This window comes from Symphodus melops (genome assembly GCF_947650265.1).
Source record: "Symphodus melops genome assembly, chromosome: 23".
NCBI classification, from domain to species: Eukaryota; Metazoa; Chordata; class Actinopteri; order Labriformes; family Labridae; genus Symphodus; species Symphodus melops.
In genome coordinates this window covers 3252531-3267304 of record NC_136713.1, presented here as the reverse complement: position 1 = coordinate 3267304, position 14774 = coordinate 3252531, and the positions used below count along the sequence as shown (strand labels likewise).

General features: G+C 41.9%; 1 long non-coding RNA gene across 3 annotated transcripts; it reads left to right on the top strand.

The window, feature by feature from the left end:
- Nucleotides 1-3987: 3987 nt before the first annotated feature.
- Nucleotides 3988-6537, top strand: LOC306818324. 3 transcript variants are annotated; one of them, XR_013778165.1, is made up of 6 exons: nucleotides 3992-4553; nucleotides 4829-5384; nucleotides 5518-5627; nucleotides 5847-6014; nucleotides 6168-6284; nucleotides 6423-6533. It is a non-coding gene; the product is annotated as an uncharacterized lncRNA (long non-coding RNA). The 3 variants fall into 3 exon arrangements; XR_013778166.1 differs by lacking the exon at nucleotides 3992-4553 and adding an exon at nucleotides 4606-4620; XR_013778164.1 differs by lacking the exon at nucleotides 5518-5627 and having other exon boundaries at nucleotides 3988-4553; nucleotides 6423-6537.
- The last annotated feature ends 8237 nt before the right edge of the window (nucleotides 6538-14774 follow it).

The window sequence follows — 14774 nt, the reverse complement described above, 5'->3', positions numbered from 1 at the left end:
AACTAGCTCTAGAGGAGTGGCGTCACTGGCTAGAGGGAGCCGAGATGCCATTTGTGGTTTGGTCCGACCACAAGAATCTATCTTACATCCAGACTGCCAAACGACTCAATTCACGACAAGCCCGTTGGGCCCTGTTTTTCACCAGGTTTCAGTTTACAGTTACCTACAGACCAGGGAGTAAGAATGTAAAACCTGACGCTTTGTCTAGACAATTTTCTAAAGACAATGAGACCCCGAATCATCCTGACACCATATTACCTTCTTCGTGCCTGGTGGCTTCGGTCACGTGGAAGATTGAGTCGGTGGTGAGGGAAGCTCAGAGGTCACACCCTGATCCCGGTGGGGGTCCCCTTAACTGCTTGTTTGTACCTAATTCTGTCCGTTCCCAGGTTATCCAGTGGGGGCACTCGTCTAAGATTGCTTGTCATCCAGGGGTGGCTCGGACTTTGGACCTTATTAAAAGACACTTCTGGTGGCCAACTATGAGCTCGGATGTAAAGGAGTTTGTGTTAGCATGCTCGGTGTGCTCCCGGAATAAGGCCTCTCACCGACCCCCGGTAGGTCTCCTTCATCCACTCCCAGTGCCTGCCCGTCCTTGGTCTCACATCGCTCTCGACTTCGTCACAGGATTACCTCCATCTGAAGGTAACACGGTAGTTCTCACCATTGTTGATCGCTTTTCTAAGTCTGCCCATTTTGTTGCTCTGCCCAAACTACCCTCTGCCACAGAGACTGCTGACCTGCTGACTAGTAACGTATTCAGACTGCATGGGATTCCTGTGGACATTGTGTCAGACCGTGGACCTCAGTTCACCTCACAGGTTTGGAGAGTTTTTTGTCAGGCACTGGGAGCTACAGTCAGCCTCTCTTCAGGTTACCACCCACAATCCAATGGTCAAACGGAAAGGGCCAACCAGGATCTGGAGGCCGCTCTCCGATGCGTATGTGCGCGGAAACCTACCACCTGGAGTCAACACCTGGCATGGGTGGAGTATGCCCATAATTCCCTCACGTCTTCAGCCACAGGTATGGCACCTTTTCAGTGTTCTTTGGGTTATTTACCTCCTCTGTTCCCCACCCAGGAACAAGACATTGCTGTTCCCTCAGTGCAGAAGTATCTGCAACGGATCCGCAGAGTTTGGAAGGAGGCTCGTGCGGCTCTGCTTAGGTCTAGGGAGCGTAATCGGAGACTGGCAGACCGCCGCAGGATCCCTGCTCCCACTTACACTCCCGGACAGAAGGTTTGGTTAAACTCTAAGGACATTCCCCTCAGTGTGGCTTCCAAGAAGCTGGCTCCCCGTTTTATTGGGCCCTATGAGATTGTTGAAATCATTAACCCCTCTGCGGTCCGCCTCAGACTTCCTCCTGCCCTCAACATCCACCCCACTTTCCACGTGTCTCAACTAAAGCCGGTGGTCACCAGTGAGCTGAGCCCTCCGGCCGCCGCCCCTCCACCCCCCCAACTCATCGACGGCCATCCTGCCTTTGATGTGAATCGGATTATGGACGTTCGCCGCAGGGGGCGTGGATTTCAGTTTTTAGTTGACTGGGTGGGTTACGGTCCAGAGGAACGTAGTTGGATTTCCAGAAAACTCATATTGAGCAAATCTCTTATTAGGGATTTTTATCAGTCTAACCCTGGTAAGCCTGGAGGACCGCCAGGAGGCGGTCGTTAAGGGGAGGGTACTGTCATGAGTTGGTTGCTGTATGGTTCCCTCCTACTGGTGTGTGTTGTCTGTTTTCCCCTGTCTGTCTGCTCCTCCTGTCTCCTCCCACTACCCAGATTGGCAGCAGGTGTGTTTTCCCAGGTGCAGCTCATCATCATCATCAGCGTCAGTATTTTAGCCGCTCTCCAAATCTCAGTCGGCGCCGGATTATTACTCTCTCCAAGTGGTGAATACTCTGATCAGGCTCACTCCTATCTTGTGGATTCTCAGTATTTTTGTGGCTTCGTGTTTTGACCCTCCTCTTGTTTTTTTTCCCTGCTTCAGTGCTCCCCACCAAGACTCTCCTGCCCCGCCGTCCTGCCTGCTTGTTTGTTCTGCTCACCTGCCTTCACCTCACGCGTTCGGGATTCGGGATTTGGATTGCTTCACAAGATCGTCACCTTATTCTTATTCACTGCTCACGAACGAGCAAGGACTCTCACTCATTGTCACTCGTGTCACTTATTCGTGTTTATTAAATATTGTTCACTGTTTAATTGTCTCTGAGTCGTGCGTCTGGGTCCAAGCTACAGTGCATCGTAACATTTGCAGTCCCCTCAGGGCCTGAGAGCTCATTCCACTCGGAGCATGGCCACTTCCTGGGCTTTGTTCAGAGGAGTTTCAGTGCAGGATATCTGTGATGCAGCGAGTTGGGCGACGCTGCATACTTTTGTTAGATTTTACAGGCTGGATGTCTCAGGGCCGTATGTGGCACAGGCAGTACGGGAGACTGTCGCACCAGAATCAGTGTGAATTTTGGTGTTCAGCCTTATCAGTTTGCTTCAGGATACTCATGCCTCGGTTCTTTGATGACAGAGTGAGATGTTTCATCTTCACATCCCTCCTTGCATAGGCACGGTTAGAAACCTGTCATGAATGATTTGAGGTGGGTGGGTCGACTGTATATATGAGGGGGGCGTGCCCCGAATACAGTTCGACCTGTCTGTCTCTGACAGACGTTGTCATTGGAGCTTCCAGAATGGTCACGCCAAGGCGATTCCCATAGTGAAACACCTCACTCTGTTATCAAAGAACCGAGGTTACATTAAGTAACCCAAACTTTTTTTCATCCAATCAAGCATATAAACCAGAGTTTGGATGAAGTAAATGATCAGGTAATGTTTACTTGACAGTTGTGTTAAGAAATGTTTTTGTGTTTCCAGATGGATCTCCATTAAGGCTGAACGATTTATCGTTTTCTGATCGAAATCGCGATTTCAAAAAATGCGATCACGTGATTGCTAAAGCCGCGTTTTTGTGCAGTGCTTCTCCCAACTGACCCAGGAGCTGTTGTCAACTAATTTACACACGCTGTCTATTCTGCCCCTGTTTGAGCATGACTTCTTTAGCCTGATACACAGCTCGACAGTTAGCTAACAGTTTTCCTCTAATAAAGACGCTGAAGTTTCTTTTTCCAGTCGTTCATAAAGGAAGCACTGGAAAACTAAACAGACAGCAAAACGTAAGTTATTCATCTCATAATGCTAAACAACCAAAAAGTCTGTTAGCTTGATGCTAACGTCTATGAGAATTTGAATAGGAACGCTAGCGGTTAGCATCGCGAATGTGTCAATTGTTGTCTCACGTTGTAACCTTATTAAACATACTCAAGAGATGCAATGCAAGACCTGAACATGAAATGACGCTCACAGGCAAATGTTTCGGCCGTCTGGCTAAAAGAAAATATAGAGACATTGTTGGCTTCTCTTGTTGCATAAGTTCTGTGAACTATGTCAACTATGGCAACTTGAAAGGCACAAAATATAGCAACACTTATGACCAGATTTCTGTCAAAATGACACTAAAACCAATAATGTCACCATCTGTGTGTTTCTTCTTGATAAATACATTTTAAATTAAAAAAATTGAAATTAATTTATAAATTAGTTTTCATTCTATTAATTTAGAGTTCTGGCATTTAAAGTTTTAACTGGTATGATGTCATTTCTTGTCATTTGTGTAAATGTTACTGTATACATTGAGAACATATCACAAGCTTGATTTGTAGAAAATTGTGATGAAAATCGAAATCGCAATTTCTGATTGTAGGGAAGACATAAAAAATGGGTGCATGGGACGATGGCATTGTGTGGAAGGCTAACTGCTCACAGTGGTTACCTGCTAGGTGCAGAGGCAGGGTCTGAGTTTAATAATCAACTGTTGGCCATTTAAGGCATCAAAAACAAGGGGCTGGGTAATCGGAAACAAACTGAGGACAAACTTTACTGGGGACTGACTATTGTCTATAAACATAGTCAACACCTTTTTATGTATTGACTATTTTAAGTTTTACATTCAGGATTCATGCTAAGAATATGGTAGTAAGCTAAAGCCAGTATTGAGCTGAGAAAGTGATTAAACATAGCTTAAAATAAAGCTAGCATATAACACTAATAGAAACAGTAAAAAGGCCAAAGTTTTTAAAATCAGCACCTTAATTAAACATTGACTGATGAAGATCACCCATCCCTTCTGAACTGATTAATTAATATTATGATATATTATTATTAATAATTATAAATAATAAAATAATAGTATCATTTGCAAATCTTGTATAAAATGCAATTGTAATACAATTGAGTTCAGCATTATGTGGACTACGGAATTTTTCATGGAACTTTGGTTCTGTATGTCATCATAGAGAAAGCTTAGAATTTAGAACTCATCGCATCACAGGAAAGAAATTCAAAGATATACGAGCTGGGATCAGAAGCTCTCATTTCAGTACAAGCGGCAGTGAGGAGAAGACTTACCGAGATAGTGAGAACCAAATTCACTTTGAACCAACAGTACAAAAAGTACTAAACTTCGTAAATTGATCCTAATTATGACCCAAATTGTTTGGTGGTAAGTATTTATTTGAATGTTTTTCGTAACTGAAGATGGAGAGCAAATTACCTAAAGTTTCTTGTTGGTTGGTAAAAAATATTTATCCAATTGTTAATGCAAACTTTGAACTATATTAAGGCTACTTTGTTTAGGTTTTTTTGTTGAAAAATGTGTCTTACTGCTGATTTTGACCTGTACATGTGCAAATGAAGAGTTAAAAGAGTCTGGATGAAGTGAATCAAAAGGTTATGTTTACTTGACAGATGCGTTCAGAAGTGTTTTTGTGTTTCCAGATGGATCTCCTTCAACGTTATCTGCTCCAACATCAACAGCAGGCAGAGGGCATGGAGATATACCAGCTGGCAGAAACTGGATATCAGCCTCATGGATACATGATTCCTGTGGAGGGCCAGGAATAATCTCAGCTGTCCTGGAAGGAAAACCACTGGATAAATGGCCGGGTATGTATTCAATTATTCTTTCAGTACTTTTGTTATACACACTATTGGAGGATATATGTTTTTTTTGCTTTTCTGAAGTACTCATCATATATGTTCTGTATATGTTATCAATATGTCCTATTTTTCATCCAATCAAGCTGTAAAATGAAGTTTGGATGAAGTGAATGAACAGGTCATGTTTACTTGACAGTTGCGTTCAGAAGTGTTTTTGTGTTTCCAGATGGATCTCCATCTACCTTCACTCCTCCAGCATCAACAGCAGGCAGAGGGCATGGAGATATACCAACTGGCAGAAACTGGATATCAGCCTCATGGATACATGATTCCTGTGGAGGGCCAGGAATAATCTCAGCTGTCCTGGAAGGAAAACCACTGGATAAATGGCCAGGTATGTATTCAATTATTGTTTCAGTGCTTTTGTTATATACACACTCTTGGAGGATATATGTTCTTTTCATTTCTGAAGTAGTCATCATACATGTTCTATGTCCTTTTTTTCATCCAATCAAGCTGTAAAATAGAGTTTGGATGAACTGAAACTGGATATCAGCCTCATGGATACATGATTCCTGTGGAGGTCCAGGAATAATTTCAGCTTTCCTGGAAGGAAAACCACTGGATAAATGGCCGGGTATGTATTCAATTATTCTTTCAGTACTTTTGTTATACGCACTATTGGAAGATAAATGTTTTTTTAATTTCTGAATTTCTCATCATACATGTTCTGTATATGTTATCAATATGTCCTTGTTTTTCAACCAATCAAGCAGTAAAATGGAGTTTGGATGAAGTGAATGAACAGGTCATGTTTACTTGACAGATGCGTTCAGAAGTGTTTTTGTGTTTCCAGATGGATCTCCATCTACCTTCACTCCTCCAGCATCAACAGCAGGCAGAGGGCATGGAGATATACCAGCTGGCAGAAACACAATATCAGCCTCATGGATACATGATTCCTGTGGAGGGCCAGGAATAATCTCAGCTGTCCTGGAAGGAAAACCACTGGATAAATGGCCGGGTATGTATTCAATTATTCTTTCAGTGCTTCTGTTATACACACTATTGGAGGATATATGTTGTTTTTTTTGTTTTTTTCTAAAGTACTCATCATACCTGTTCTGTATATGTGAACAATATGTCCTTTTTTTCTTCCAATCAAATTTTAAAATAGAGTCTGGATGAAGTGAAACTGGAAACTGGATATCAGTCTCATGGATACATGATTCCTGTGGAGGGCCAGGAATAATCTCAGCTGTCCTGGAAGGAAAACCACTGGATAAATGGCCGGGTATGTATTCAATTACACTTTCACTACTTTTGTTATATACACTATTGGAAGATAAATGTTTTCTTTTTATTAATTTCTAAAGTACTCATCATACATGTTTTGTGTCCTTTTTTTCCATCCAATCAACTTGTAAAATAGAGTTTGGATGAAGTGAAACTGGAAACTGGATATCAGCCTCATGGATACATGATTCCTGTGGAGGGCCATTTTAATAAAATGAAAAAAAAAATGCACACATCGTTACTTTCACTTTTATTATGCATTTTCCCCCTTTTTGAAATTACAAGATCATAATATTATACAAGCATTTATCTTGTATTAAAAGTCACAGCTAGCTTTCAAGAAAGACAAAAAATTACCCAAGAATTAAAAGGCAATCTGCGGTCCCAGCAGAATATTTTCGCCATTGCCAAAAACAATGTGGCGGCAGTGAAAGCTAACTTTATTGTAGCAGAAGAAATCGCCCCCACGTGTAACCGGTGGAATTCTGCGTTGTGTGAAGTTTATGCTGTGACACCGGCAGGGCAGTGAGTTAGTGAGTGAGTGAGTGAGGTAGGTAGGTACTTTATTGATCCCAAGGGAAATTCAAGGCATCCAGTAGCAGTATACAGACAGCCAGGACACAAGACATTAGTTACAATACACACCCGCTGTCACCCCTCCCCTCTGTATACAATACAATAATGCCCCAGACAAGATTTAGGAGGCCCTGTGTGACTAAGAGTAAACATATTTACAAGTTAAGTCTGTGCAGTTAGCATTAGCTTTAGACTTAAAACTTATATAGCATAATGTACATAACCTGTGAAGGAGATAAAAACATGTGCTGATTAAAAGAGACTTGTAAACAGTTAAAGAGCCTTAGAAACAAAAAGTGCTGACCTTCTAGAAACTAGTTACATGTGCATGTACAGAGGTGTTTGAGGTAGTGCCAGAGGTTCGAGTACAGTCATTAAACAGTCAATGCAGGGATGCAGACTGAGCCATTAAAGTGCTCAGCAACATAAAGGAGCAGTGATTAGCATTAAGTGTTCAAAACAATAAGGTGAAACCAGGAGTGATCAGGGTGATTGCTCTTAAAGTACCCAACTATTGAGGAGCAGATTAGCATAAAGTGTCAAAGACAATAGAGTGAAACTAGAGACCTAGTTAGAGTGATCATGTCAACCATTACAGATGTAGCATAACACAACAGTAGGATGAAACCAGACATGATTAGGGTGATTATCATTAAAGTGACCAGTGCTCAGTAAGGTGACTATCAATATGCATTAAAGTGTCCTCTCTGACTCTGAGGTCAGCAGTGCAGATGTGGAGTGAGAAAAAAAGTGAAAAATGAGTCCAGGGTTCACCGTGTGCTTCTTCCCTGCCGTGACAGTGAAGTGTTGTACAGTCTTATGGCCAGGGGGACAAAAGAGTTCTTGAGTCTGTCCGTGGAGCACGACTGTGACAGCAGTCTGTCACTGAACATGCTCCTCTGCCCGGTGAAGGTGCTGTGTAGAGGGTGGTGTGTGTTGTCCATGATGGAGAGCATTTTGTCCAGAGACCTCCTCTCTACCACTGTCACCAGTGAGTCCAGCTCTGTACCCACCACAGAGCCGGCCCTCCTTACCAGTCTGTACAGGCGTGCTGCGTCCCTCTTCTTGCAGCTTCCTCCCCAGCACACCACTGCGTAGAAGAGGACGCTGGACACCACAGACTGGTAGAACATCTGCAGCAGCTTTTTGCAGATGATGAAGGACCCCAGCCTTCTCAGGAAGTACAGACGACTCTGTCCCTTCCTGCAGGTAGTGTCCATGTTAGGCGACCAGTCCAGCTTGTCATCCAGCTGCAGCCCCAGATACCCGTAGGTCCTGACCACCTCCACGTCGACCCCCCCGATGGAAACAGGTTCTAGATGTGGTTTGTTCCTTCGGAAGTCCACCACCATCTCCTTGGTCTTGGAGGTGTTTAGCTGCAGATGGTTGGCACTGCACCACATCACAAAGTCCTCGATCACAGAGTCTAATCATTAATCTGTTGTCTGCATTTCTTCTGCCTGCGTCAGTAGCAGTATGTAAATGTAAGCTCATACAGGTGCTAATGACCCAGGACAGGTGAACAGGACAGGGGAGAGCACAGTCCCCTGTGGTGCTCCGGTGCTGCTGACCACAGTGTCAGATGTGCAGTCCTTCAGTCTGACGTACTGTGGTCTCTCTGTGAGGTAGTCAGTGATCCACCTCACCAGGTGCGAGTCCACCCTCATCTCGGTCAGCTTGTCTCTCAGTAGGAGGGGATGGATGGTGTCGAAAGCGCTTGAGAAATCAAAGAACATGATTCTCATCACGCTGCTCCCTTTGTCCAGATGAGAGTAAGCCCTGTGTAGAAGATAGAGGATGGCATCGTCCACGCCCACCTTTGCCTGGTATGCAAACTGCTGGGGATCCTGTGCGTGTTGGACCTGGGGGCTGAGGTGTTGGAGCAGCAGCCGTTCAAAGGTCTTCATAACGTGGGATGTCAGGGCAATTGGTCTGAAGTCACCTGGCCCACTGGGGTTTTTCTTCTTGGGGACCGGGGTGAGGCACGAGGTCTTCCAGAGCACAGGAACCTTCCCAAGCCGCAGGCTCATGTTGAAGACGTTCTGAAGTGGCTCCCCCAGCTCAGCAGAGCAGGCCTTTAGCATCCTGGGACACACCTTGTCCGGGCCTGCTGCCTTCCTGGGACGGAGTCTCTTCAGCTCCTTGTGGCTCTTTCAATCAATCTTTATTTATATAGCGTCAATTCATAACAGGCGTTATCTCGAGACACTTTACAAAAGCAGGAAAAGGACCTTACTGTTTGTCTTTGGCACCTCTGTGCTTTCAGACCATTTGGTGGCTCCTGTAATTTCCCACATTCCTCCCTTTTGACACAAAGTGTCAACACAACATTTGTAGAAATTACCATACAAGATCATTACAACTGACTGTTTGTTACAGTGAGAATGAATGAAACAAATAAATATAAAAAACAAATGAGAAACTTATGTAGTTGAAGCAGTTCTCTGTGGCAAGTTTTAGTTCATGCCCTTGTTGGATGTTTTGATCCTGTGTTGGTTCTCGTGTCTTCTTCTGCTGTTGCAGACAGTCCATGTTTACCCTTCTGTAAGAGATGGGGTGTCTAAGTATCAGTATACTTGACATCAGTTTGAGTGCAAGTGAATCAGTTGGTGATGAAATTATGAATATATGAGGACGTTTGGAGTCCATTTTTTCTCTGCTGTAAACTAGGATTGGCAACAGTCATTGTGGTGAGCAAAGCAGCGATGTGGATCACAGCCATAATCGTCCCACGGCGTCCTCTCAGCACTCCGTAGGTTAGGTCTTGTTCTTCCTTCAGTGGCATGGCTTGGAAAGAGATAGATAGATAGATAGATAGATAGATAGATAGATAGATAGATAGATAGATAGATAGATAGATAGATAGATAGATAGATAGATAGATAGATAGATAGATAGATAGATAGATAGATAGATAGATAGATAGATAGATAGATAGATAGATAGATAGATAGATAGATAGATAGATAGATAGATAGATAGATAGATAGATAGATAGATAGATAGATAGATAGATAGATAGATAGATACTTTATTGCAAATGCTCCCCCACATTCTTGAATCTGGCTAAACTTTCGGACATCTGAATTTATGTCACTGTCACCACATGATAAAAACAATGCTCTCCTACAGTGCAATTGATTGTGTCCATCACTCTTTGCAGACTGTCAAACATGTAGTCACGAATGTTCTATAGTCCAGGTGAAGAGAAAAAGAAAAAGCTTACAGCACCTGGTATTCCCAGGCGGTCTCCCATCCAAGTACTAACCAGGCCCGACCCGAGATCGGGTGTGTTCAAGGTGGTATGGCCATAAGCCACAATGGTGTGCAGAAAAGGCCCTTTTCAACATCTGCTGTGCTTGGCCATAATGTGGGGGAGCAATTGATGGTTTAGACGCAGAAATAATCGAATTTAGTTCTGCGAGGTTAATTGGAAAAAAACAGTCGAGGTTAGTATCAGAATTTGGAACCGTTTCTGCCGAATCGAAAATATAGGAGGAATCTTCACTAAGTAAAGGTAGTAAGTTGCTAATTTTGTCTCTAATTTAATTAATTTTATCATTAAAAAAGCTCATGAAATCATTCCTGCTAAGGGCTAAAGGAATTGATGGCTCAAATGAACTATGACTCTCTGTCAGCCTGGCTACAGTGCTGAAGAGGTATCTAGGGTTGTTTTTATTTTCTTCAATAAGAGACGAGTAATAGGCAGTGCGGGCCTGCCGTAGAGCTTTCATATATCTATTATGACTATCTTGCCAAATTAAACGAGATTCTATCGTTTTGGTGGAGCGCCAAATTCTTTCACATTTACGTGACGTTAGTTTTAGAGTACGGGTTTCTAAATTGTACCATGGAGCTGATCTCTGTCGTTTGATTGGCTTCTGTTTTAGGGGGGCGATTGAATCCAGAGTAACTCTAAGTGAATCCACCACACTATCTACAAACTGATCTAACTGAGAGGGACTAAAGTGATTATAGGAGTTTTCAACTAGGTTAGGGGATGGAACTGAAACAAAGGCAGCTGAAATAGCTTCCTTAAATTTAGCTACAGCGTTATCATTTAAACTTCTAGAGAGCACTTTTTTATTAAGAGGAGTTAAGGTTGGTAAAAAGAGATCAAAAGTTACTAGGAAATGGTCTGATATCAGAGAATTTTCCAGAAAAACCGACAGACTATTAATTTCAATACCATAAGCTAAAACAAGATCCAGGGTGTGGTTAAATCGATGAGTAGGTTTGTTTACACCCTGGGTGAAGCCAATAGAGTCCAATAGAGACATGAAAGCCGTGCTAAGACTGTCATTAACAACATCCACATGGATATTGAAATCACCTACAACAATTATTCTATCACTGCTAAGAACTATGTGTGATAGAAATTCTGCAAATTCAGATAGAAATTCTGAACATGGGCCAGGAGGGCGGTAAACTATAACAATTAGAATTGGCTGAAAAGTTCTAGAGACTGGATGTGAAAGACTGAGTGCAAGACTTTCAAAAGAGGTATAATTCAGCTTTGGTCGAGGATTGATTATAAGACCAGAATTAAAAATAGCTGCTACTCCACCACCTCGACCAGTGTCTCGAGCTATATGAGCATTCAAATGACTGGGAGGGGTGGATTCATTTAAACTAACATATTCATCCTGAGAAAGCCAGGTTTCAGTTCAGCAAAGTAGATCAATATGATTCTCTGATATTAGAGCATTTACCAGGAGAGATTTAGATGCTAGGGATCTAATGTTTAGCAAGCTGCATTTAATTGTTAGATTTTTTTTGCCAAATCGTATTTGTAGTTTTGATTTTGACTAAATTGTTATGATTTACGCCTCTTTTATTGAGGCTGGAATTGCCTAAGACAGGTCTGGGGCGGAGAACAGACACAGTATCTATAGTATAAGTAGGGCTACAGCTATAAGAAGATCTAACTGAGTTACAGTTAGATTTACAGTCACAAGGACAGCTATAGTGGCAGGTAAACAGATCTAAAGGAAGCGCAGAGAAGTGTGTAAGACTGCAGCTCTGCCTCCTGGTCTGAACTCTGATGAGTTGTCAGGGTTTGGGACTAATAAACTCTGCTATGTTTCTAGATAATAGAGCTGCACCAACCAGAGTAGGATGGATGCCATCTCTAGCTAGCAGACCCAAAAGGACTGCCAGTTATCTATGAAGCCCACATCGTTTGCTGGACACCACCTCGATAGCCAGCGGTTGAATGAAGACATGCGGCTATACATGTCATCACTGGTCAAATTAGGGAGAGGACCAGAGAAAACTACGGAGTCCGACATCGTCTTTGCAAAACGATGAAAGAAAAAGAAAAAGCTGAAATCCAAGCTGCCACAAAACCGCGTTAGCAAATGAAAATGACTTTAAACTGTGAACAGATGTAAATTAATTGAAAACAAGTCGTTTTACGTTTCTATGGAAACGGACAGCTAGCCTGGTTGCTGTTTTCTGTCAACAATCTGTTACTAATTTCCATCTGTTGTCTAATCCATTTGCACAACAGCATGTCAAAAGCATGTCTGAAATTAAGTTCAGACAGACAGACAGACATTATTGATCCCGAGGAAGGTGCTGAGCTTCTATTAGTACATGTTGTTTATGCATGTACAGTTGTGTTTGAGGTGGGGGTAGTGCCAGAGGTGTGACAACAGACATTAAACAGTCAATGCAGACATTAGGGGTGCAGATTAAAAAACAGATGAAGTCAATAACATGCACAAACATTAAGGCGAGACACTACAGGTGAATAGGGTAAAAAATTAACTCACAGATATCAACATGAAACTTCTACAGTTCATTACTTATGTTAAGAAAAATATTTTTAATATTACAAGTTTTCTGAAATGTTATGTTGAAATATGCAAATAAGGCATTATTTAATGAAAAAAGCGCTAATTTGCATACATTGGGGGGATATAAATCTGAACATTGGAAATGGCCAGGTTCAAAATTATTTTTTCATTTAGTTAACATATTACATACAAAGGGATTTAAGATATGTCTTTTTATCACTTCATAAATCAGAAAATACTATCAACAGACCAAAAAAATCGATTATCGCCCTGTTTTTAGGAATAAACTGTTACATAAATCAGGCTATGAATGATATATCAACAAACCCCTCTGTAAATCCCTGCAGAGTATACCTAGGAATAAAACTGGAAAGTTTGGTGCATGTAAGTGCTACTGAAGTGGAGATTTATGTGACGGAGTATGAGAGAAAACCCATTTTGAGAAAACAGCGTTTAAAGATTTACATTGTAAAATTTCACACATTTCTAAAGGAAAACAACTAGTCAGTACATTGGTTATAGCAATGTAGACCATGTCTAGCACATGGACAATAACAAATGGCTAAAACAGCACTGCCATGTAAGACCTTCAACTGTATACAACCACAGAAAACCCCAAATACAGACACACTAATGAGCATCAGCTTTATGTCCATCAGAAGACTAAATGTCCACACAGAACTCAAAGTTCACCTATGAGTGTTTACAGGCTATAGTTGTACATTCCTACTCCATGTAGGCTGTATGTATCCTCACTTCAATGTCCTGGAAACAGACTCATGATCAGGTTCATGTCCTTGGTTTTTGCTACCAAATAGAAAACCTGTAAAAGTAAAACTGACCAACAATAATTGAGATGGCACTTTATTCTATTTCTATTCTATCCATAAAAAATAATTTAAAAAAACAGGCTACTGTTATTACAATGCTATAATATGTTACACAGAGTTTCCAACAGAATGACGTGTGGAGGACGCGCTTGGGGTGGACGAGCGCAGCTCGCAGCTGGACAGTGCATTTATTGCAATCAAAGTCATTCTTACCATATTTTTGACTTTATTTCATTTGTTTTATGAAAATGTTGAATATATGTTTGTAAGTCGTTTAAAATGATGCTCTAATGCGCACAATGCAGAGTGAGTTAGGGTGTGTGTTTGTGTGAAACGAAGAGAGAGGGGGAAAGAGAGACTATCAGGCTGTGTGTGACACAGTCCCCTGAGAGTATTAAATATAAACTCTGGAGCATGTTTTGACCCTGATCTCACACAATTCAGACAAATAATCAAATAAACAAAGCAGCTCATTCAATTGTGCAAACATCAACGAGTGTGGCGTGCGCGTCACTTTTACATCTAAACACCCCCACCGCCCCCGGTTTCCCACCGACAGCTTACGTTCAGAAGCGATTCCCGGGGGGGGGCATTTCACGGGGTCATGCATCACAACTTGTCCTCTTACATCCCCTTGCAAGTGACAACTTTTGTTTTCTTTTCACTAATTTACAGGAAGATATTTTGACTCATTCTCAAAAGGTCCCGCGGAGGCTAAACAAGGAAGAGTCAAAGTATACCATGTGATGCGTCTGAACGAATCACGTTATCAGAAACACAACACAGACCAATGAGATTACGTTCTTAGCATTAAACCTCCCGTTAAACTTTCACGACTGGTTGCTGGTAGAAAGGAAGTGTCCTTATTTGGATTACATAGTGTTGTGCAGGAGAGAGAGAGCTTTACAGAGATATCAGTCATGACGGGCATCAGAGAGCAGCCGTCACACAGCACGTCCCGTTAGAATGCTAACTTTGGGACAAATTTACACGAAACTTAACGCCGCGACCAGACAAAATGTATTAAAATATACACAAATGTATTATTTGGATAATTTCTTTATGGTAGTTTAAAAGATTACATGTTCAGGGACTGAATAAGCCCACAATCTCAAAAATGATCAGTGCATAAAAAATGGCTGTTTTTGCCTGCCGTGTCTCGACTTAAAATATAATATTGCTTCAAATGTTAATGTCTCACTCACACACACACACGTACTCACACGGTCATACACACTCACCTTACAGAGAGGGGATTAAGTCCCAATTCAAATGAAATGA